Source organism: Bubalus kerabau, chromosome 3, assembly GCF_029407905.1.
Source record: "Bubalus kerabau isolate K-KA32 ecotype Philippines breed swamp buffalo chromosome 3, PCC_UOA_SB_1v2, whole genome shotgun sequence".
Taxonomy (NCBI): Eukaryota; Metazoa; Chordata; class Mammalia; order Artiodactyla; family Bovidae; genus Bubalus; species Bubalus kerabau.
In genome coordinates, this window is record NC_073626.1 from 33,592,075 (window position 1) to 33,618,531 (window position 26,457).

General features: G+C 36.6%; 1 protein-coding gene across 7 annotated transcripts in view; it reads left to right on the forward strand.

The window, feature by feature from the left end:
- The window catches only part of SUPT3H (SPT3 homolog, SAGA and STAGA complex component), a 413,877-nt gene that overhangs the window by 151,659 nt on the left and 235,761 nt on the right, over window positions 1–26,457 (forward strand). The gene's annotated exons all lie outside the window — the stretch shown is intronic.

Sequence of the window (26,457 nt, forward strand, 5' to 3'; positions counted from 1 at the left end):
TAGGAAAATGGGCCTGTTACCCTGCCAACAAGCTTGAGCCAATCTGGCATACTGTCATATTGGATGGCATACTGACCTTCAATGCTAGCGGCTTGGCCACCTGCCAGAAGACTGGAGAATTGGACAGCTTGGTCTACCCTTCAGTGGGAATGGGAGGGTAGGGATGTGGAAGCAGGACTTCAGCGCAGTTGCATAGAGTTTTTTACATACTCCATTATGGATTGTGAAATGTGGCATTAGAGATGGACACCAAGTCAAGTTGAGAGCCACACTACTTACACTTGGATTTGAACCCTTTGCGTGCTCTTACTTCTTTGAGATTGAAGCCATTGTCCCCAGTGAGAGAACCCCGTAACTAGTAGGGTCTGCCTCCGGGTACTGATCGTGGTGGGGTGTGTGTTGCTGTTCTCACACTGTCTACATCGTGGTGCCAGGAGCTGTTCAGTGTGGTTATATCATGGTATGACCTCTGGCTTCGTAGCTTCACACGTGAATCAGTACAGTGGGAAACAGCGCTGTTTATAGAGGCCACTGCTGTACACCGACAACTACAGTGACCATGCAGGGAAGTGACTGTTAACCACTAAATGTATCACACTCACCCAAACGGAGGGTGCCCCCATTTCATCCTCCCCGTAGCTAGATTCTTAAAACTGCCTGTGGCCACTTCAGAGTCACTAACAAGAGGGAACTGTGATGGAGGGAAGTTAATATGGAAGGTGACAACTGTCTTAACTGACTATCATGAAAGTGCTTTACTTATGTTGATTTTTAAATGAAAGCATATAACCATGTATTTTAGATCTCACCAGGCCCATGCAAAGAGCCAATACAAATGAGGCAACATGAAGCTTAATTTCATTAATTTCATGGTAAAACTTGTGTATGTTTTTGTTAAGTGTGTGTCAGATAAACTTGAACATTATTGCAAGATCAAAAAGATGCAATGCAGATAGAACACAGTGAGTTTATTGAGACAGTATTGTAAGAGCTGTTTTTCACTGTGTGTATACGCACACACAGTTGGGGCTTCCCTTGTGTGTACACACACACACACACACTTGGGGCTTCCCTCGTAGCTCAGTTGGTAAAGAATCTGCCTGCAGTGTGGGAGACTTGGGTTTGATTCCTGGGTCAGGAAGATTCTCTGGAGAAGGAGATGGCAGCCCACTCCAGTATTCTTGCCTGGAGAATCCCATGGACAGAGGAGCCTGGCGGGCTACAGTTCATGGGGTCACAAGAGTCACACATGACTTAGCATCTAAGCCACCACCATATATAGTTTGCTGGATAAGTTATGTAAGAGCTCTGACTTGATTATTTAATTTAAATCAAGTATTTATTTTATATCAAGTCTTTACTCAGCCTTATGTTGGGTTTCTGTAGGGATTACAAATATAATTCTTGTCTTTGGGAAATTTATACTTCTTTTTGGAGTAATAGACTCACACGGAATAATTTAAGAGCAGTTCTCAACATTATGATAACTACACTGAATAACTGTGTGTGTTGTGTGTGAGAATCAAATTGTCCTCACAGCAGCTCTCACAACTCTGAGCTACCCTGAAAGAAGTTGTTGTTTTATAGCTGCAGAAACGGAATCAACAAGTAACTCTTGAAACTTCATCAGGATCCCTATTATTTGCCTTTTTGCCTCTTTTACTTAATTAAAAAAAAAATTCCCTCTTTTTGTAAATATGAAATACTTCTTATACTACTTTGTTTCATAAACTAATTGTAGTGTTTGTTTCCTAGGGCAGCTGGTAACAAAGTACCAGAAACTGGATGGCTTAAAAGAAGATTAATTTATTGTCTCATAGTTCTTGAGGCTTGAAGTCTTAAATCAAGGTGTCAGCAGGCTTTTCTTTTTTTTTTTTCCTGCAAGCTCTGGGAGGGAGAATCTGTCCCATGCTTCTATTCTAGCTTCTAGTGATGCTGGCAGTCATTGGAAAAATGTCTCTTTAGGTCTTTTGCCCCTATTTATCATAGCCAGGGCATGGAAATAGTGCAAGTCCAACAACAGACACTTGGTTTAAAAAGATATGAGATACACACACACACAAAATGGATTCATATTGAGCCATAAAAAAGAATGAAATATTGCCATTTGCAGCAACATGGATTGACCTAGAAAATACCGTACTAAGTGAGACAGAGAAATACAAATGTTATTTCACTTGTAGGTGGAATATAAAAAAGGAATACAAATGAACCTACATACAAAATAGAAATATACTCAGAGATACAGAAAACAAACTTATTACTACTGAAGAGGAAGAGGGGACTGAGCTAAATTAGGAGTATGGGATTAAAAAACTACTATATGGCACCCCACTCCAGTACCCTTGCCTGGAAAATCCCGTGGACAGAGGAGCCTGGTGGGCTGCAGTCCATGGGGTTGCGAAGAGTCGGACACGACTGAGCGATGTCATTTTCACTTTTCACTTTCATGCATTGGAGAAGGAAATGGCAACCCGCTCCAGTGTTCTTGCCTGGAGAATCCCAGGGACGGGGGAGCCTGGTGGGCTGCCATCTATGGGGTCGCACAGAGTCGGACACGACTGGAGCAACTTAGCAGCAGCAGTACCATACATAAAACAGATAAACAAGGATTTACTGTATAGCACAGGGAAATATATTCAACATTTTATAATAATGTAAAATGGAAAACAATCTGAAAAAATAGATATATAACAGAATCACTTTGCTCTACACCTGCAACTAACACAATATTATAAATCAACTGTACTTCAATTTTAAAAGGAAGAATTAGTAATGAAAGTTTTAATGGTATTATGACTTAGATAATTTTTTAGAAAGAATTTTGTGTAACAGTTACAGAACCGCTTTAGATACATAAATGTGTACACTATATAATCAAAAAAGGACATTTGAAGATTCTTATTAAATAATCCATTTTATTTTATTTGATAACAAAGAATGTAGAGCTTAAGAAATGAACGTAGATCAAAGTTTGGGAAGTGTGATGGTGTTACAGATTGAGATTATAAAATAAATATATTAAGTAGTTTTCAAAAGTTATAATTTTAGAAAGCTAAATTTTAGAATGCTGGTCAGGATCTAGAACAGTGATTCTCATGATTGACCAAATGTTAGATTTACCTAAAAAGTTTTTTAAGCATACTGATGCCTGAACTCTACCCAGACCAACTGAATCAGCATGTCCTAGGGTTGGAGTTCTGGCACTTGTGTGTTTTCTGGATCTTTAGGTGATTCTGATGTGCAGTAAGGTTTGAGAATGACTCTTCCAGAATGAGAAAATTTTACTTACATTATAAATTAAATGTTCAATCATATATTTATTTTTGGAAACTGATTTTAATTACTGCATTTTAAAATAGTATGACATCTTAAAACATAAAAATTGACATTCCTTTTTCTGAGTTAAGGCTTCCAAGTCTTCCTGGGAAGCTCAGATGGTAAAGAAGTGAAGCGAAGCCGCTTAGTCGTCTCCGGCTCTTTGCAACCCCATGGACCGTAGCCTACCAGGCTTCTCCATCCATGGGATTTTCCAAGCAAGAGTACTGGAGTGGGTTGCTAAATCTGCCTGCAATGCAGGAGACTCAAGTGTGATCCCTGGGTCGGGAAGATCCATGAAGAAGGAAATGGCAAACTACACCAGTATTCTTGCCTGGAGAATCCCATGGACAGGGGAGCCTGGAGGGCTACGGTCCATGGGGCTGCAAAGAGTTCCACACTTTGAGCGACTTCCACGCTTTGAGTTGTATTAATTGTAAAGCCTTTTAAATTATTATGACATTACTAAAACTCCTTTCTAAAAACAATGGTTATCTATAAATGTAATAGAAGTGAATAATAATTCTTTGAAGTTGAAAGAAGGAAAAATGTAATTTTCATCATTTTAAAAAAATATTTTATTTATTTATTTGGCCATGCAGGATCTCTAAGTGCAACATGTAGGATCTAGTTCCTTGACCAGGGATAGAACCTAGGCCCCCAGGATTTGATAGCTCAGATGGTAAAGTATCCGCCTGCAGTGCAGGAAACAAGGATTGGATCCCTGGGTTGGGAAGATCCTCTGGAGAAGGGAATGGCAACCCACTTCAGTACTCTTGCCTGGAGCATTTCATGGACGGAAAGCCTGACAGTCTACAGTCTGTGAGGTCGCAAAGAGTCGGACATGACTGAGTGACTAACACACACACACACACACGCGCACACTATCTAGTTCCCTGACTAGGGATCAAACCTAGGCACTGGACCACTAAGGAAGTCCCCCTCATTATTTTTAACAGAAAAAAAATTCTTACTTTCACCAGCTAATTGCATTTTCATTGAAAATGATTAGAAATGGAATTCCATTTACTTATTAGTATTCTCTGGCCAAGACAGCAGAGGCCAGGATATATGATGATGGCTATTAAATTCTTTGTACTTGTATCTCAGCTTGTACACATTTTGAATCCTGTGTTTTCTTTTCATAGTACTGTAGAAATTAGGGTATTACAAAGTCACAGTGGGGAATTCTCTGGAAGTCCAGTGGTTAGGACTCAGTGCTTTCACTGCCATGGGCCCAGGTTCACCCTTGGTCAGGAAACTAAGATGTTGCAAACCATGTGGAGTAGCTAAAATAGAAAGCCACAGAATTACTTACACTTTTTAACCAAGAAAATTGCATATTATTCTTCCAAGTTAGCTATTCCAAAAATCTTTTTCATCAAAAGTCAAAAAATTCACATTCTATTACATATATTAGAAAAGTCCTGGATACTTTTTTATGTTGTGTATTTTCTCATACTTGTTTCTGATCCTATCATGGAATTGGAGCATTAAAAAAAAACTTGCTTCTTGTCATGCTCATAAAATTGTTAATATTTTATTTGGATTGATGAATGAGTAAGGCAAAGCTGCATTGATTTAAACATTTTTAGAAGCAGAGATCCCAGAAACTTTTTGAACTCATGCTTTCTCATGCAAGAAGCCCTACAGAAAAGGGGGAAAAAAATGGAGATAGTGTTTTGAAATGTATGTCAGTCGTTGAGCCTGTGCCTTTAAATGTGGTAATAAATGTTGTCCAAAGAAGTGTTTGCATCGAGCCTTTTGACCATTCTTGAACTCAGGAAGGATGCAACAGTTTTGTTAGTTAAAAAACTCTATACAAATGTTGAGGATGTCTGCGTGACATTAGGGGATTGAAATCATTTTGTCATCCTGTGATAAGAACAAGGCCAGGTGGCTCTATTCTGTGGCTTAGGATGTGGGTTTCTTCGGCTGAGCTAGTCTGGAGCACTGAGGGAAACAAGTTACATATGCAAAAGGAGCTGGTTTTTTTATGGTCCATGTAGCTTGGTAATATAATTATTGGCCATGAGGTCTGTTCTCTTGACCATTTTGTGACAAGCTATGTTCTGTTTTGCTTTTTCGGCTAGAGTGTAGCTAGGTCATGCTGAAGAATTAGAAATATTTTGTTTACTCTCAGAAGTATTGTTTGGTTTTATTTTTACTGTGTTTCAATGTGAGATGAATTATTTGCTATAATGAATATTTTAAAAGTGCAAATTGACCACTTCAGGGTAGAATGGCCTCTGATGGGTATTGAAGGCAGTTTTTCCTGATGCTCCTCAGCAGAATGCCTAATACTAGCCACTAGCTAACTTCATTGCCCTAATGCGTGGTTGATCCTGGGATCTCAGTCTTGTCCATTAGTCTTTCTTTTGTTTTATTCGTTGAAAAACAACATTCTCAATCACTTGTTTGTAACACAAAATCTACTTACTCTTTATGAGAAATTAATGTCCTCTCCTCATCTTTGAACCTCCTTTTCCTTATCTACCTGTAAACCAGCACTTTGAGTAGAAGAGGTGTTTTGTCCTGTGGAGTTTCCTAGAGATACTCATAGTAAATAGGATGGGTATTGAATCCTAGGGGAATAAACAGTCAAGATTTCAAAGTCCCTCTGCATTCTCGACTCATCCTTTTCCCTCCATCCCCATGCCTGAAATGTATCTGTTTAAGTTTTACATACTGGGCTTTTCATGTAAGATTCCAGTTAAGGACAGGATTCCAGCTGCTTAAAAAGGAAAAATCACTGGGCTAGATAATCTTTATAGTCTTTTCTTTTCCTCTCTTTTTCATAATTTCCTCATAATAAAGAGTCTGTTATTCTAAGATGATTCTAAATATGAAAATGAAATCAAGTTGAATTTTCTAGAAATTGCAATTATGTGATGGATATACTCTTCTATATCATGTCAACAACAAGTAGATGAACTATATAAAGGATATTCATGTTTACCAGTCATTGTCTGAGTACATTTTGTATGCTGAAGGATGATTCATGGAACTACATGGTTAGACAGGGTGGGGTTATAAAAAATCCCCGTCTCATGTTAGTAAGGAAAAAACTAAATCTAATGGAGTGAGTGAATTTTTGAAACTGTTTTAATTATGAAAGTAAGGACTTGGCAATTGACACAATAGAATACTTTCTAAATATTTATCAATGAATTTTGACCTGTCTTTATTGTAATACGAATATGCACATTTTCCACTTAATAATGAATAATATAGATATAGTTCCTATGAAGGTTTAATCACCAGTTTCTCTATATTCTATTACTTAGTATGCTTTATTAAAGTTGTTTAATGAACGTGAGAAATATAGTGTGATGTCTATCTCTTGGTCCCTGTTAAGTGACCAGTTCTGACTAGTCTGTTTCTATTAATGTCCTAATTAAGAGCTAATGCATTCAATAATTTTTACTGTATACCTTCCATGCCACTGGGGCTACAGTTGTGAGCACGATGAAGTTTCTGTCTTCATGAAGCTTACCTTCTAGTCATAGAGGTAGATAGCAAATAAGTATATATATGATATATCTGATAGTGCTGAGTCCTAGGAAGAATAATGAAGCAGGCCAAAGGGATACAATATGATAGAAGTGACTGCTTTCAGTATGGTGGCCAAGGAAGACCAATTTGAAAGGTGATATTTGAGCAGAGATCTGAATGAAGTTATGCCAATATTTAGGGAAGGAACAGCTCCCGTCTGAGGGAATAGTGAATATAAAAGCCTTTAGGTAGGAACATGTTTCGACTGTTCAAGGAACAGTAAGAAGACTGTTTGGTAAGAGAGAAGGAATAAAGTGGATAAGAGCCAAGAAGCCAGACCTTGTGGACCATGGCCAGGAGTAGTGATTTTATATATATATATATATATATATATATATATATATATAATTATTATTTTTTTTTAATTGGAGGACTTTGATTAGGGGAGGAATGTGTTTGTTCTTAAAAGGCTCACTCTAGCTGTGGAGGAGGGCTTCCCTGTGGCTGAGATGGTAGAGTACCTGCCTGCATTGAAGGAGACCTGGGTTTGATCCCTGGGTTGGGAAGGTTCCCTGGAGGAGGGCATGGCAACCCACTCCAGTATTCTGGCCTGAAGAATCCCCATGGACAGAGGAGCCTGGCAGGTCCATAGGACCACAAAGAATCAGACATGACTGAGTGACTAAGCACACACAGCTGTGAAGGAAAGACATGAGCTGGGACAAAGGTGTAAGCAGAAAAGCCAGATAGGAGGCTATTGTAGGAGCGAAGGCTAGAGATGATGGTGGCTTGGACTAGGGCAGTAGCATTTGGAGATGTGAAAAGTGATCAATTTCTAGAAATGTTTTGAAGGTATTTGGCAATATTTACTAACATATCAGATGTGGACTATAAGAAAAAAGTCAGAATTGATTCTAAGGCCTTTGGATTGAAGAATTGGATGAAGGAATGTGTATAGTCACAGAAGTTCATGTAAAAGAGAATTGGACGTTTAAGATGTTCACAAAGTGCATCATGTGCTAACAGTTTGGAGTGAGTGTATAAATAAAGGTGGGTGACCCCTGTAACTTAAGATCATTGACTTTGATATGAGCAAACTTAGATGCCACTGAGTTTCTGCTATAATGCAGAGTTTTGCTATAATGCAACATATTCGTTGCTAAAAGGAATCATCGTGCTATGCAAAATCACACACGGAAAGCCATAGGATTTATAAGAAAATGAGATTATAGCTCAACACTCAGAGACTTGTCAGTGATATAGTGAAAAAGTTATAAATGTTAAAAGATTAACAAATAAATATTGCAATACATTTGACACTTAATATTGCAAAATACGTTACTCCCTTGTGGAAGCGGTTGCAGGATTGTGAGTTCCTGTGAGTAATGGAAGGAAGCTGACTGAAATCTAAAGGAGAGTGGTAACACCAGATGTGAGTGGATGTGATTCACATCTCACATGGTGGGCTGGTAGCTGGTACGTAGATGTTTGTGGTGTGTGCTTTTGGTGTATTCCAGCATGGCTCTGTGCCATGGGGTAAAGAAAATGGGGTGCAGTTTTCTGTATTTACTGTATATTTCTTCTGAATGAACTTGCTTGTAAGCAAATACGAAATGTGAGTTATGCTCACATTGTTCCTTGCTATTTCAGTTTCACTGAAACACATTTACATTCTCAAAATAAGGGTTAAAGCAGAATGAACTGTATTGTCTAATGACCTTTGACTCATTGCATAACCTTTCAGAGCCTTGATTTCCTGTGGGCTTCCCAGGTGGCACTAGTGGTAAAGAACCCAACTGCCAGTGCAGGAGATACGAGACATAAGTTTGATCCTGAGTTGGAAAGATCCCCCAGAGGAGGGCATGGCAGTCCACTCCAGTATCCTTGCCTGGAGAATCCCATGGATAGAGGAGCTTTGTGGGCTATATAGTCCATGGGGTCACAAGAGTCAGACACAACTGAAGTGGCTTAGCTCAAAATAGGGGATAATAGTGTTGAACTTTTACAGGGTTTGGGAGAGGATTAAGTGAATGTGTACATCTAAGTTTAGAATATGATATATGTTTGTTAAAAATGAAGCACTTTCCTATATCCTCTGCAGAAATTGCCCTGAGGAAACTGAAAATATACAAATTCATGTTTTTGTCTAGTTACGTACAGCTGTAGGAGTATAGATTTAGCTGTTTATAGGTGACTCAAGGGCAGTGGTAAAGGATCCGTCTGTCAATGAAGGAGATGCAAGAGATGCTGATTCAATCCCTGGGTCCAGAAGATCTCCTGAAGTAGGAAATGGTAACCCCCTCCAGTATTCTTGCCTGGGAAAGTTCCATGGACAAAAGAACCTGGCGGCCTGCAGTCCATGGAGTCTCAACTGAGCAGAACAACAAGCAAGCAAGGTGATTTAAGCCTATGCTGGTAATTCCAGTTGTTAGCAATAGTAGTGCCTTGCTTTACTATGGGACTACATGATAGAAAGTTTGTGTGTGATTATTGCTTGCTGTATTGTGCTTAGACACTCAGTCGTGTCTGACTCTTTGTGACCCCATGGACTGTAGCCCACCAGGCTCCTTTATCCATGGGGATTGTCTGGGAAAGAATACTGGAGTGGGTTGCCATGCCCTCCTACAGGGGATCTTCCCAACCCAGGGATCGAACCCAGGTCTCCCTCATTGTAGGTGGATTATTGCTTAATTTTCTCTATAATGATAAATGTCTTCATTAAAATAGCATATCTTTCTGTTAGCTAACTGACATTATTTATTTCATCTTCTTTTGTCCTTTACTTCCATTGTCTTGGTTGAGCCTTAATCTTTCATCTATAGTGTTACCATATGGAATTGGATTCTTTTGTCTTCTGCCTCTTGCCCTGTCCCTGGTACTGAGATGTACTTCTTCCTACATTGCCGTGGTTCATCCATCGTCCATTTAGCTGACAAAGCAACAAAATGATTAGACCATTGGCTTGCTCAGAATTCTCTCCTCACGTTCAAGCCATCTGCCCCTGTGACACCATATACTGCAGACATCCTGGAAGATCTAGTTCTTGGCCTGTTTTGCTGGAGGTTCTGGAATGTATCTGTCTGTTCCATTCCCATCCAATCTTACGTGTATCCCTCATACAGCAATTACACTGTTTAATTCTTTTCCAGTTTATGGCCTCATAGAAGTCTAACTAAGCCTTTTGTTTTCAGAGATTTTGATTTTTTGTTATCTCTTGGGTCTAGCACATACTAGATGTTTGATAAGTATTAGGGAATTAAACGGAGAGGGCGATGGCACCCCGCTCAGTACTCTTGCCTGGAAAATCCCATGGATGGAGGAGCCTGGTAAGCTGCACTCCATGGGGTCGGTAAGAGTCGGACACGACTGAGCGACTTCCCTTTCACTTTTCACTTTCATGTATTGGAGAAGGAAATGGCAACCTACTCCAGTGTTCTTGCCTGGAGAATCCCAGGGACGGGGGAGCCTGGTGGGCTGGCGTCTATGGGGTCGCACAGAGTCGGACACGACTGAAGCGACTTAGCAGCAGCAGCAGCAGGGAATTAAAATGAAGGAAAGAGGAAACAAACATATAGCCAAATGTAAATTAGGATTTTAAAACTTGAACACCTGGGTTCCTTGTCAGTAAGTAATTCACTTCAGCCTTTATCTTTCATTGTCTAACTTAACTTCTGATTCCTTTATTTTCTACAACCAGGGCAAAGTCTTTTAAATATCCTAGCAGTATAATGTAGTGGTTAAGAGCACCAAATCTCTAGCCAGAGTGCTTTGGTTGGATTCCTGGCTCAGCCACTGATTAGCCTGGTGACCTTAGGCAATTTACTAAACTTCTCAGTGCCATAGTGTCTTGATCTGTAAAATGAGAAGAATAATAGCATTTACCTCGTAGGCTTATTGTGATGATTAAAGGAAGTGGTAATTGTCAAGTGTTTAGAATTGTACCTGGCACAGAGTAAATACTCAATAAATGGAAGCCGTTCTTACAGTTCTCAATTACCATGAACTGTCCTGAGAACATTGCTCCTTCCCCTTCCCTCCTTAGGTACTAGGTTCCTCAAGACATGCTATTTTCTGGCTTTTCTAAGACTTTAAGACAAGCTCTGGCAGGCTTTTCACCAGCTCTTGTCTTAGCCAAGGGTTCCTAATTTGCTGTTAAGATTCAAGTTCTTTTTCCCTCTTTTCACTGGAGAGCATCTTTCCTCCCTGTCTTTTGCTTTGATACATGGGAATATGATTATCATTTTAGTGTTAGCTAACACCTTTATCACCTTGAATTATTATTATTATTTTGTGTGTGTGCGTGAGTAATAATATTAAGGTCTAATTTCTTAGCAAGTTTGATATCTATGATACAATACTGTTGCCTGTAATCACATACTGTGCATTTGATGCTATCTACTGATTGCAAGTTTGTACCCTTAAACAGTATCTCCCCAGTTCCCCTACCCTATATGCTTAAAGAACATCCTGCCAGTTCCGAGACCCAAGCCCCTGGGAATCACCTTCTACTCTATTTTTTATAAGTTTGGCCTTCTAATATTCCACATATTGATAATATGTAATGTTTGTTTTTCTTCATCAGACTTACTTCCATTAGCCTAATACTCTGAAGGCCCATCCAGAACCACAAATGACAAGATTTCTTGCTTTCTCATAGCTGGATAATATTCCTTTGTGATATATGTACTATATCTTCATTTATTCATCCATTAAAAGACAGTTTTTTTTCATGTCTTGTCTGTTATGAATAATAAAGAGTAAACACAGGAGTACAGATATCTCTTCAAGATCCTGTCTTCATTTCCTTTGGATGTATATCCAAACATGAGATTAATGGATCATGTACTGGTTCTGTTTTTGACTTTGGAGGAATCTTTATACTGTATTCCACAGTGGCTGTACCAATTTACATTCTCACCAACAGTGCACTAGGATTCTTCTTTCTGTATACTTTGGCCAACACTTTTTATCTCTTGTCCACTTGATGATGCCATTCTAACAGGTGTGCGGTGATATCTCATTATGGTTTTGATTTGCAAGTCTTTGATCATTACTAATATTAAGCATCTTGGTGTGTACCTGTTGGCCATTTGTGTGTCTTCTCTAGGGCAAAATATTTATTAAGTTTCTTTGTTCTTTATAAAAACCAGCATGGATTTTTTTTTTTAATTGTACACATTCTTTATATCAGTATATCTGGATATTAACCCCTTATGTGATATATGATTTGTAAGTATTTTCTTTCATTCTGTAGGTTTCCTTTTCACTTTTTCACTTTTATTATTTCTTATAAGACAGATTTGGTAGCAACACATTCTCTTAGTTTTTGTTTATCTAGAGATTTATTTATGAAAAATGGTTTTACTGGCTATAGAATTCTTGATTGATTTTTTTTTTTTCTTTTAAAACTTTCAACATGGCATTCCATTGCTTTCTGGCATCATTTTTTTTTTGTTTGTTTCTTTTGTTTTTAATGAGAAATCAGCTCTTAATATCATATGGAACTAGTCATGTCTCTTTTGGTATTTTAAGATTTTCTCTGTCTTTGACATACAAAATGTATAGCTATGAATCTCTGGGTTTATCCTGTGTGGAGTTTGTTGAAATTGGTTGTATTGCTTAATGTTTTTCATCAAATTTTGTTTTCAGCCATTATTTCTTTAGATATTTTTGTTTTCTTTTTCTCTAACAACTTCTGGTACTCTTTTTAATGTTTGTACTAGTATACTTTATGTTCTCTGAGGTTCTGTTAATTTTTTATCAATCTTTGTTTTTCAGAATGGGTAATTTATGTAGGACCAGTTCAAAGTCACCCATTTTTTTCTTTTGAATGCTCAGATCTGCTATTGAATCCTTCTAGTGTATTCTTGATTTCAGTTATTGTACTTAGCTGCACCAGAATTTCCATTGTTTATTAAGTAATATTTTCTTATAATTTCTATTTAGTAAATCATTGTTGTCATACTTTTCTTTATTTCTTTAAACATGGTGACAATATGTTTAGTTCTGTGAATATATTTAAAAGAGGTGCTTTGAAATTTTTATCTCTTAAACCCAGCATTTAGAGGTAGCTTCAATTGATTTTTTTTTTTTTCCTGAGTCAGTAGGTTATACTTCCTTGTTTCTTTGTGTGCCTTATAATTTCTTTTTGTTGAATACTGGACATTTTAGATAATATTTCGTAGCAGTTTTATAACCTGAATTTTCTCCTGAGATTTGTTGTTCTCTTTGCTTGTGTGTCTGGTAATTATTTAGACTGAATCTCTACCCAAACTGTGTGGCCACTGATCTCTCTGTTTAACTTTTTTCCCCCAACTCTCTTTATTTTTAAGCCTGGCTGCCTAAATGTTTTCCTCTGTTTCTACATAGCTTCTTCTTCAGTCAGCTCCTGGTCAGAAATCGTGCTCAAATAGTTTGAGCTAGTAAGGCTTCCTGTTCAGTTTTGGATCTTTGTGTAGTTTGGAGGGTACATTCAGTGTTCTTGCTGTTTTTAAGTTTCTCCTGGCTCTTACATTCTGTTGGGTTCTTTTTTGTCTCCTCTGTGCCTTACCTCAGGTTCTGTTTACTAAAGATGTATGAGTGGCTTACCCCCCTCCACTCTCTGCTGTGCATGTATCGACCTCAGTCAGTGCAGGGTACTTACTGATCTCATCCAGCCCCTTGTGACTGTCTCACCTCCCAGACTTACCTATTAAATTCCTTGCTTGCCTACCAGTCTGTTGACTGATTACCTGAAAAACAACAATACTTTGACTAGGGGAGAGTGGCCTTCGTGTGTCACTAAGATCACCATTTTCACTGACAATGTTTTAGATCCTCTTCAATAGCAGCAGCTGAATTTCCAATTACTTACCTTGTTTTGCCCGAGTTGAATTACTGCATATACAGAGCTGAGAGCTTGTCAGAAGCCTCAGGAAGATCACCTTGTGCTTTTCTTGTGCTTTTCTTACTCATAGTGCAGTGATTTTTATGAACAGCCACTTCTCAGTCTATTGTAAGCCTGTGGTTTATTTTCTGAATGCTGAAATGGTTGTTTTGACACTTCTGTTAAGCTGTATAGTTGGGGGAGATGGCAGAAGACTTGTTGCTCTCCTATCATACAGGAGTGAATCCCCATTAGCATTTTAACTAAGTATATGGTGCAGTTCATTTTCAGACTGAAAATGATTCAAATATGATAGATAATCAGAAATTCAGGTTTGTGTGGCTATCCTCTCCTGCTCTCTGAATATTCTATACTGGAAGGAAAATTTCCACTAGGGAAGGGAAAGACTATTAATTTACATTTCAAAACACTTTTTGAAGTTAGGACTGCAGGAGACTATCTGGGTCGAGGATCTGAACAAGTTATATGGAGTATTAGCAAGAAAAAAAGGAATGTATTTCAAATCGTTTGTTCCTCAGGTTTAGAACTTCTGCACTGCCTCCTCAGTTTAAGCGAGTCTTGCAGGCTGAGCATTGAAGTAGAATGGGGCTGAAAGTAAGCAGATGAAGATTATAACCACTAACTGTGTGTATGTGTTTACTTTTAGGAGACTGCTCCCCCTCACCCTTCTATTATTCATGAGACTTCTGTTTCTAAGTCTTACTTTTCTTTTTTGAAAAGAGATGATAACAGTCATACCATTTTTTTTTCATATTTTCTTAGGATTGAATTACAGTGTTTTTATTGCTACAATTTTATTAATTTCTCGACTGATACTTCTCTAGGCAGTGTTGAATAATTTTGAAAAGCAAACAAAAGTCCTGTAAGAAAGGAATTGTTTCCTAAATTTACTTGTATGGATTCAGGTGCATTATTTAAATTCCATCCTAAAGTTTATTTTTGTGAATTTGGATAAGTCACTGTGCATTGTGGTTGCTCAGCTGCCCTGTCATGCCCGACTCTTAGCGACGCCATGGATTGCAGCACACCAGGCCTCCCTGTCCCTCACCATCTCCTAGAGTTTGCCCAAGTTCATGTCCATTGCATCAGTACTGTCATCCAACCATCTCATCGCCTGATGCCCTCTTCTCCTTCTGCCCTCAATCTTTCCCAGCATGAGGGACTTTTGCAATGAGTTGGCTGTTTGCATCAGGTATCAGGGTGTTCCAAAGCATAGGGTGCCAGTACATTTGGATTTGTTTTCTTTTTCCCCCATGAACAGTCACCAATGACGAAATGCTAATCTGATAAGTCTTTTGTAGAATTACTTCAATCAGCACTTTTTTTCCAATAATGTAATATATAAAGTCCATTGGTCTCAGGAAAGGTCCAGTGGTCACAGAGAAATGTAAGAAAGAAAGAAGAAAAAAAGAGGGTTCTTTTTCTGTCCTGTTCTGTTCTGTCACTTCCTTCCTTGGTTGGACTTTGGAGTAGGCTATCAGGTATTAGGGAAAACATTTGAAGTAGATGAGCTCTATGGCTTTTTTCCTGCTTTTGTTCCTGTTAAGTATGGAGACAGACATGGAGCCATTTGAAGTCATCTTTTGAAGCAATTTTGAATGGGAAAATAGAAATGAAAAAGGCCTTACTATTATCTGACAGTCTGTTTGTGTATCACAGTTAATGAGAGGTTTGCAAACAGTCTGAAGAGGCAAAACTTCCTACCTCTCAGTTTGGGCTGCTTCCATAGAGTACAGAGATCCAATTTTAGAGGAGATTTGAAATTGCCAGTACCTAGGACTGGAAAATAAATCCAACATTGTTCCAACCAGCCTGAAATGTCTGGTCACTGTAATTACGATGAAATAATACTTAACTAAAGCTGTAATTTACTTGTTCTTCTCTATTTCACATTGCTTCTTGGGAATTATATTTATTCTGTATGTTTAGCTAAATTACAATTGTTAAAAAGTAATGAGTTAAGAATGGTATTTGATTTTGTTCTTTGCCCATAGTTTTATCCTGACATTTAGATCTTCCAACAATCTGAAAATATTTTTATAAATGATGTGTGGTTATGAGCTAACTTTTTTTTTCTCCCAAGTTGCTAGTCAGTTCATTAGTAGCACTAATTGAATAATCCATTCTTTCCTCGTTCATTTGAGAATACATGTATTATTCTTATATATACATGATGATATTGTTGTATTCCATTACCTTTCATTTATTTATTCATTCATTCACTGAGCAAATAGGTCTTGAGTACCTACTGTGTATCAGATGATATGTTGCAAAGTAGGAATACCTTTGCAGTTGAAACAGCCATTCAATAAATGTAAAGTTGCCAGTGTTACAAGTGCCGCAAAGGAGAGAGATGTTTAACGCCATGAAAGGTTACTACAAAACATTTATATATTTCTGAATGTTATACTGTTTTAAGTATACCATATTTTGGTATAAGATAGTCCTTTCCTCATTAATCTATTTCAAAGTCTTCTAGGGTAGTTGTATACATTTTGCTTCCATTTGAAATTATATTGAATTCATGTATTAACTTTATGAAAATCAACATCTTTATAATAAATAGCCTTTATATCTGAAAGTATGTGTTTTGCATTTCTCCTATTTTCCTGTATGTGTATCTTTAATTTGTTACTATGGTAAAATACATATAAGGTTTGCCATTTTAGCCATTTTTAAGTATTCAGTTCAGTGATATGAAATACATTCACATTATTGTGTAACCGTCACCACCATCTACCCACATGACTCTCTTCACTTTGTAAAACTGTAACTCTGTGCCCACAAAGTGGCAGCTCCATTCTCCCCTCCCCTCACCCTGCTACCTACCACTATACCTTCTGTGTTTATGAGGATTTTGACTACTAAGTTGTTCATAAAAATATCTGTAGTATTTGTCTTTTTTACATCTGGCTTATTTCATTAGCATAATGTCCTTAAAGTTAATTCATGTTAGCTTACTGTAGAATTTCCCTGCCTTTTTTAAAAGTTAAATAGCATTCCATTGTACGTATACATCGTATTTCACTTATCCATTCGTTGGTAGATGGACAGTTGGTTTGTTTCTGTATTTCAGTTATCGTGGATAATGCTTTTATGAACATAGGCTTACAAATATCTGTTTGAGACTCTGCTTTCAGTTTTTTCGGGATTATACCCAGAAGTGTAATTGCTCAATTATGTAATAATTCTGTTTTTAATTTTTTGAGGAACACGATTCTGTTTTCCATTTTACATATCTGCCAATGGTGTACATTGTTTTAAATCTTATGTTCTTGATCCATTTTTTAGTTAATTTTTTTGTATATAGTTTAAGGATCTGCCTTTATGCTTTACCATATGAATATCCAGCTTTTCCAGTATTGTTTGTTGAAAGACTGCTCTTTCCCCATAGAGTGGTTTTGGTACCTTTATTGAATTTACTGTATATGTGAGAGTTTATTTCTAGATTGTCTATTCCATTGGTCTAATGTGTTTTTTCCTATGCTAGTTCCACACTGCTTTGATTACTGTAGCTTTGCAATAAGTTTTGAGATCAGGAGTCCTGCCCTTTTATTCTTTTTCAAGATTATTTTGACGGTTTAGGGCCTCTGGAGATTGCATACAATTTTTAGAATGGGTTTTTCTATTTCTGAGTAAAAACGTTAGAGTTTTATAGGGATTGTATTTAAAGTAGGTCATTTTAGGTGTTATTGACATTTCAATAATACAGTAAGTAATGAGTTCCATTCCAAGAGGGTGTTCATAAGCCCAATTTGTTCCTAATTCCAATAAAGTTAGCCTAGGTACCAAAGTAACACAATTGGCTATATAGTACTATACTGTAATGAGTTTATAATACTTTTCACACAATAATGCATAAAAACAAAAACATTTTAAATCTTCTAGTACAGTACCTTGAAAAGTACAGTAGTATAGTACAACAGCTGGCATACAGGGACTGGTATCGAGTAAACAGGCAAGAAGAGAGTTTTCATTGTGGAAGTCTTTAATTTGCGGACTGAGCAGCTAACACACACACACACACACACACACAGAAACACACACACACACACACACACACGGGAATGCACCTGACTTTTGTACCTGACTTTGTGTCTTGTTACTTCACTGAATTCATTTATTAGTTCTAACAGGTTCTTTTTGAAATCTTTAGGGTTTTCTACATATAAACTCATACCATTTGTAAAAAGAATACAACAGTTTTATTTCTTCCTTTCCAATTAGGATGCCTTTCCTGCCTTTTTCTTGCTTTGTAGCTCTTACTAGAACTTCTAGTACTATGTTGAATAGAAATGGTGAAAGTGACATCCTTGCCTTATTCTTGGTCTTTGATTAAATGCCTTCAGTCTTTCACCATTGAGTACGATGCTTGTTGTGTGTTTTTTTTTGTATTGGATTTTATTATGTTGAGTGTTTTTATCCTGTTAGTGACTTTTGTCAAGTACTTTTTTCTTTTTGCGTCAGTTGAGATTGTCATATGTTTTTATTTTTCCTTTCATACTGTCAATGTAGCATATTACATTGATTGATTTTTCTTTGTTGAGCTTTATTGTATTCCAGGAATAAATCCCACTTGGTCATGATGTATATAATTCTTTATATGCTGCTGAAATCTGTTTGCTTCTATTTTGGGGAGGAAGATTTTTGCAAACAATGTTCATATGGGATATTGGTCTGTAGTTTCCTTTTTTTTGTAGTGTCTTTATCAGGATAATGCTGGCCTCATAAAACAAGTTAAAAGTGTTTCTTTTTCTTTAAAGTTCTGGAAAAGTTGTGATAAGGTTTAGCATTAGTTCTTTATATGTTCGGTAGAACTCATTAGTACTTTCCTTTGTTGGAAGATTTTTGATTAATTTTCAATATCCTTACTAGTTACAGGCCTATTCACACTCTTTTTCATCATGATTTACCCTGCATAGGTTTTATGTTTTTAGGAAGTTTTTCATTTCATTTACGTTACCCAATTTATTGGCATACTATTCTTAGTACTTTCTTAAAATCCCTGTTATTTCTTTGGAATTTGTAGCAGTGTCTCCACTTTTTTCTTCTGATTTTAGTAATTTCAGTCTTTTCTCTCTCTCTTTCTCTTCTGTCTACTTTCAGGGCTTTCAGTTTTCTTGATTTTTTTCTTTTTTTTTTTTAAGAACCAACTTTTGGTTTCATTGACTTTTTAAAAAATCTTATTTTATTTTTGGGAATGCTGAGTCTTCATTGCTGCAGGGCTTTTTTGTAGTTATGGGAGCAGGTCCTATCCTCTATTGCGGTGTGTGGACTTCTCACTGCAGTGGCTTCTCTTGTGGAGCACGGGCTCTAGGGCACGTGGGCTTCAGTAGCTGTGGCACGTGTGACGCAGTAGTGGTGGCTACTGGGCTCTAGAGCACATGCTCAGTGGTTGTGGCACACAGGCTTAGTTGCTCCACAACATGTGGGATCTTCCAGGATCAGGGATCAAACCCACATCTCCTGCATTGGCGAATGGAGCCACCAGGGAACCCCCCTTGAGTTTTTACAATTGTATTCTCTGTTTTATTATTGTCTGCTTTAAATATTATTATTTCCCTCTTTCTGCTGGTTTGAGGTTTAGTTTGTCCTTTTTCTAGTAACTGAAGTTGTAAAGGGAGGCTGTTGATTTGAGTTCTTTCTTGTTTTTAGTATAGGCATTTATAGCTATAAATTTGCCTTTTAGCATTGTTTTTGTTGCCTACTACATTATCCTGATACCCAAACCAAAATATGTTAAGAAAACTAGAAATTACTGTCTCTCCTGAACATGAGATGCAAAGATTATTAGGTAAATGTCAGCATATCTAATCTAGCAATATATATGTAAAGACTATAAAGAATTTATCCCAGCAATGCATATTTGTTGCAACATTAAGAAAATATATTGGTATATTTCTCTATATTAATACTACATATGGTAAAAACCATAATCATTTTAATTGATATAGAAAAAGATAATATAAATGGAAATATGTTTAAACTGATAAAGATTATCTATGAAAACTGCATGTATCATAGTTAATATATTAGAACATTTTCCCTTTAGGATCAAGAACACAAGCATGATGTTTTTCTCTTGCTACTTTGATGTAATACTGAATGTTTTAGTGCAGGAAGGCAACTGAAGATAAAAGAAACATTCTAATTGAGAAGAAAGTAAAATTGCTTTTATTCACAAATTATATAATCTTATATATAGAAAATGCTAAAGAATTTAATAATAATAGTTTAAAGACTACTAGAAACTAAGAAAAGAATGTATTAAGATCACAGGGTATACAGTTAAGAAATGAAAATTCATATATTTTTATAACCAAGCAGTATAGAATCAGTAAATGAAATTTATTGTTTATAATAGCCAAAATGTGGAAGCAATCTGAATGACCATTGATGGATGAATGGATAAAGACATACATACAGTTATACTAGTATTCAGTCTTAAAAATAAAGGAAATCCTTCCATTTGCAACAATATGGTTGAATCTGGAGGACATTATGCTGTGTGAAATAATCCAGGCACAGAAAGACAAATACTACATTATACTACTTATATGAAGAATCTAGAACAGTTGGACTCATAGACCTAGATCAAATAGTACAGAATTTTTATTATAAAAATAATTTTTAGAGATCTACTATAGAGCATAGTGCCTATAGTTAATAATACTGCATTGTATGCTTAAATTTTTTCTAAAAGGATAGATCTTGTTTTATGTGTTCTTGTCATCAAAAAAAGTAAGAAAAAAACTGGAGGAAACTTTCAGACATGATGTGTATGTTTATGGCATAGATTGTGGGAATGGTTTCCCTAACATGGATATATACTTATCTCCAGTTCATTGAGTTGAATGAATTAAATATGTATAGATTTTTTAATAAAAGTCATATCTCAGTATTTAAAAATAAAATAAAATTTAAAAACTATAAAAAAAAATAAACATAAAGTTCAAAATATAGCCCATTTATAATAGCATTAAGATCATACAATATAAATAAATTTAAAATATGACAGATCTATATAGTTAAATTACAAAATATTTCTGAGCGAAAAAAGGCAAAGTAATGAAGACTTACACCTCTTCAATTTATTGTCACTTCTCCCCAAATTGATTTATAGTTGAATGTTATCTCAATCAAAATCACAGTTGGCTTTGTTACAAATAGAAATTGACGTGACTATTCTAAAATTTCTAATTTTCTGCCACTGTCCGCAGAAAATAGCCAGGATAGTTTTTGAAAACAATAATGTTGGCGGCTTTCCACTCTCTAATTCTAGACTCACTAAAAAGTGAAATGCTAGAGTAATCCAGACAGTGTGTAGTGGCAGAAAGATAGATATGTACCTCAGTGGCACAGAATGGAGAGTCCAGAAATAGTGGCACATGGATGGCCAGTTGACTTTCTGCAAAGATTCCAGGGTAATTCAACCATGAAAGGATACCCTTTTAACAAATTGTGCTGGATCTGTTGAAAACACATTCTGAAGAAAATGAATAGGTGGGCCTCTGACTGAGAGGAGATGTAGACTTGCAGGTCTTTTGTCTGACAAAGGAATTGTGTTCAGAGTATCTAATTATCACACTTCAATTAAAAAAAATTAAGCAAACCAATAAAAAATTGGCAAAAGACTTGTCATTGTACAAAGGAAGGCATGCCAGTTAGCACATGAAAACTACTGAACACCATTAATCTTCAGGAAAATGTAAATTAAAACTGTAACGGGGAACCACTGTGTACACCTTGTAGCAGAAGTTGCACAGTTCCTCAGGATTCTTGAGATTCTTACCACTCTGGTTCTCTGTGTGCTTGCTGTGGTTTCTCTCTTGCTGCAGTCCTCTACTTCACTGTCTTCTTTTCTGTCTTGCAGTTTTTTGCTTACTTGGGTTGAATTGCTTTCACTCTTGTGTTTCTTTACTTTGCCTATTCTACTTCCTGTTGACTTTGTCAACTTTTCAAGAGAATAAATATAATCGGGTAGTACTTTATTATGTATGGCAAAGCTGATACGTGCATCCACCTTATTATCTGCTGGCTTGTCGATAGATACCTGCCTTTAAGGTTAAGCATTCGTCCCAGTTAGGTACAACCTGAGTACTCTTATGATTATCAGGGTGAGTTCCTGTTTCATTCATTCATTGTTTTCTGCCCTATGACTTGTGACAATAGGATGCTCACTAAATCTTTGTTGAATAAATGAGCTGCCTCTGAGAATGAAATTGAATGTGGTGGCTGCTTTCCTTCTAAGGAGGCATAGTATGTCATATTCAGAATACGATTCTGCCAAAATGATAGTTTCAAGGAACTGTGCAACTTCTGTTCTTTTTGAAGATCTAGAATAGCCTGATACTTAACACTGACCCTGGAACCTGAGTCATAACAGGCAGTTTTACTGTGTTTGTGACTCTGAGCAAATCACTTAATTGCTTAGTGAGATTACCTGTAAACGGAGATAGTAGTATTAACCTCATAGCACAATATTCTTGTAGGCATCAAATAACTTAATGATGTCAGGTGTGTAGGAAGAGTGCTTGGCACTTAGTATGATGGCAGGCTTCATGGTTATTATGATGATGATGATGATGATTATTGATTCGGAGGGAAAAGCATTGTTAAAATCAGGTACAGAATGGAAGTCAGAATCTTTAGAGCCCACAACTTCTTGTATCTAATTTTTTTCAGGCAAGCCTTTTCTTTCTTCTCTCCCCTTTTTAAGAGACAAAATTAAATTACAGAGGTATTTAAACACTAGAAATCACTGTAGAATTTCCAGAAACATTTTGAGTTCAGTAGAGAAAAGCATTCAGTACAACTTTGTTCCACGTCTGTTTCATCCTAATTTACCTTTGTGCCGACTGCCCTGCATTTTTTACCCAGGCCCTTCCCTTAGAGGACAGGCGTGCTCGGTGCCCTTAACCCTCACATTTCTGATGCTGTCATTCATATCTTTTTTTGGGAACCTCTAATTATCAATCCCAGAACATCCTATAAATCTTCATTAGGAAATTCCTTCTGAACTTTTGCTGAAAAGTAGTTACTGTGCACTGTATGTGTAGCAGCTGTTTGCCTAAGTTAAAAAAAAAAGTTGACCATTTTAATTTGCTTTAAAAATATCCACTGGCACTGGTTCTCATTACAGATGTGTGGTTGTAACATTTCATTTTTAAAATGTGTATCCATCTTTTTTCAGTTCTAAAGGAGTCCAAAGAAACCATCTAAAACCTTAAAAATAACCACTAAACCTACAGTGTTTTTGGTTTTTAAAAATTCTCAAGGGAGGACATTTTTTATCTTGGACTTAAGCTTCATACAGGGTGGCCCATTTAAAAGAGGCCCTGTACACAGCCACATTATTAAATAGGAACTGTTTTAAATGGGCCACCCTGTAAATCAGGATTTTTTTTCCAATGGATATTTACTTCTTTGCACACTTGTGAATTTAGTTCAAGTTTTCAGTTACTATGTTTGATAAGCATTCCAGAAATTTAAATTTGGTCTCCTAAATGACATTGAAATGCATAAATCTGACTTCAGAGACATTAAGAAAGTTTGTAAGATCATATTTGGGAGATCATGTTTGGGTCTCTTTGAAAATTTGGCCAACATTCTGTGCGAATCTTCTTTTTCAAACATTTTTTAAAATGGATGAAATACAAATAAACTAGAAATGAAAACTTTATCATAAATAATAATACAGCTTTGGACTACCTTTTACTGGAAATCTTTAAAAACAGGAAAGATATCCTTTTTTTTTGGAATAGATTAGGGTCAATAGTTCTTAATGTTTTTCACCCCAAATTTCTAAACATACTTCATTCTTTTTACTTACCAGACAGTGAATCTGTGCTAGAAATGAGATAGAAATTGTACCTTATTTGAACCATCATGTGTCTGATTCAGGTTTTGTTCAAACTTGCCCCCCAAAATGTGTAGGGCATAGTGTAAGAATTTAAATGAAGGCCCATGTACCACGTGTCATCATAAATATACCTAAAATCACAAATCAGAACAGGAAGAGAAGCAAGAAAATGAATCCTTGGCACTTTGTGAAAATAGTATGTTGTAGTGCCAGAATCTTTTGCATTCATGCTGTCTAAGAAGATTTGAGAACTTCAGCATTTCTACCAATTGATCCCCCTGACTCCCCAGAGCAGTGTGCATTTCCCATGTCAGTAGTAACATAACCCACAGACTTTCATGGCATTCTGTTGCAGTAGTCTTTTGTTTTCAGAAATGTGGAGAAGTTTTCCCCTCAGGGCTGAATGGTGTTATTCAGGAGAGTGGGTGATTTGGGTTATGTGCCTGTGATGAGTATTGATGTAGTTGTGTTTGTGACATTGAGTCTCAGGTAGAGTTCTCCCTGACCACATCTTAAGATAATCCTGTTGAACTCAAGTATAAGTTTTATTGATGGATTATAGAAACCCTCACTTCTGCTTAAAATAGAAACAGAATCTGTGTCTCCAAATTTGTATCCCTCTACTAATTTACCACCACTAGGGTCTTTCTTTATATTTTCCCAACTCTAATATTTGCCCTGAGAAGTTTTTCTTATCTTAGTACATTACAGGTCATTATAATCTTGGGACCATGGTTAATGGCTTGGAGAGAACCTACCACATTGTTTTAATTCTACACATTATAGAAAATAGTACATTGGGAAAACAGATTAGAAAAGATTCCTCATAAAGTGTTGGTATAAATGGGAAACCTGAGAAGGAAAAACAGAATGAGGAGTTTTAACAGCTAAATCTGGCCTAGATCCATCAGCTTTCTCTTTAACATTCTTCATAAACTCATATTTTCAGAGATGTTCTGTTAAAACATAGGGTGAAGATGATAAGTGGTATCTTAGAATTTGAGTTCTTGTTAATACTCTTAAAATATTCTACATTGTATAAGCCAAAGTTAAATGATTAATGTATACTCTTAAATAACAAAAAGGCAGTCTAACAACTCTGTGGTAGCCTTGATGTTGCTGACCGACTTTATTTTTACTGAGTGGCCTTGATCCAAGACAATACCCTGATTATTATTATTTTTTTCCTAAAGAAGTATGGTGGTGCTCATGTTTAAAGCAGTAACAGACCATTTAATGAAAATGTTATAGCATAACTTATGCAAGAAAGAGCTCCTGGGCAAGGTAGCTATGCTTTTATTTGCTTGAGGAAAAGGTTTCTTTTATTCAATAATGTGAAGCCCCATCTTAAAAAAGAGAAATATTGACTTGGATCCAAATGAATTTCCTGGTTGCTTATGTTATCCCCATTTGAAAAGAAGGTGGTATTAGTGGTCATTTCTTAAATTACTCAGGAGCACCCCATGCCTAATGAGAAATATACCATTTGGATGTTGAGGACACCAAGGCTCTTAATTGCAGCAGCTAAATTACTCAGCTGCTTCATTCAGGAAGCTTTCACCTGACATCTGGAGGCAGCAAGCTAAATAAGTATGACTCTGATTTTCTGTCTGCTTGTTAGCTGTCCACCTTAGCCAAAGAACATCTGGTTTGAGGTATTGAGGTAAAAAACAAAATAAGGAATGCCTTGTTTGGTATCTGCATCATGCAAAGAAAGTCCATTTAATTTTTTTTTTTTAACTTTTTATTTTGTTTGGGGTGTAGCTGATTAACAATGTTGTGATAGTTTCAAGTGAACAGTGAAGGGACTCAGCCATACATATACATATATCCATTCTCCCCCAAACTCCCTTCTTTTTCAGGCTGTAACATAACATTAAGCAGAGTTCCAGGTGCTGTATAGTAGAAAGTCGATTTACTTTTAACATGACAGTTTTAATGCAGCATTTATTTTATTTCAGACTTAATATTTTATTTGTTCATTATGTGATGATGTGTTTTGAGTACTGTAATGATAGTCTTAAAAAATGAAAGATGTCCTTAATACTTCATTATGTTTGTATTTTAGTTTTGTAGAGCTTCTTTAACAAATATCAGAAACTGGGGGGCTGAAAAGCACAGAAGCTCATTGTTCCACAGTTCTGGAGGCTAAAACTCCAAAATTAAGGTGTCAATGAGACCATGCACTCTCTCTGGAGGTTCTCAGGGAGGATCTCTCCTTGTCCCTTGTAGCTGCTGGTGTTTGCCCGCAGCCCTGGGCATGCCTTAGGATGCAGACATAGTAATCCGGTCACAGCGCTGTCTTTTCCCTGTGTCTTCACATGGTCTTCCCTCGGTATATCTGTCTCTCTGTCCAGATTTCTCCCTTTTATAAGGATTCTGAATTAGGGCCTACCTAGTGAACTTATTCTAACTTCATTACCTCTGTAAAAACCCTATGTCAAAGAAAGATCATATCCTGAGGTGCTGGGATTGAGGACCTACACATATCTTTTTAATTTTCTTTTTTTCCACATATCTTTTTTGATAACCCCTGACCATTTGTTTTTTTGTCATTTTAAATGTGAATGTACAATATTTTAAAAGTTGGTAAGTTCTAAATACAGCTTGAACAGTATTGTGCTTAATTGCTTGTTGTTTTCTGCATGTTTTCAGTAAACAGTGATTTTTTTCCCCAGAGAGTGAAACAGCTTTCTTACACATGTAAACTAGATTGGAGCTGCAGTAAATGAATTCTCACCATTAGATCAGCTCAAGTCCTAGCTCAAGTTCTTCTTACTCAAAGGAGTATTTCTTCATTGTTCAATTGTATTCCTTTCTCCTCTCTCAACACCAGTAACAATTATAGTCAGTACCTACTGGAGTCACTCTAGAATCATGTATTATTAATATTTGG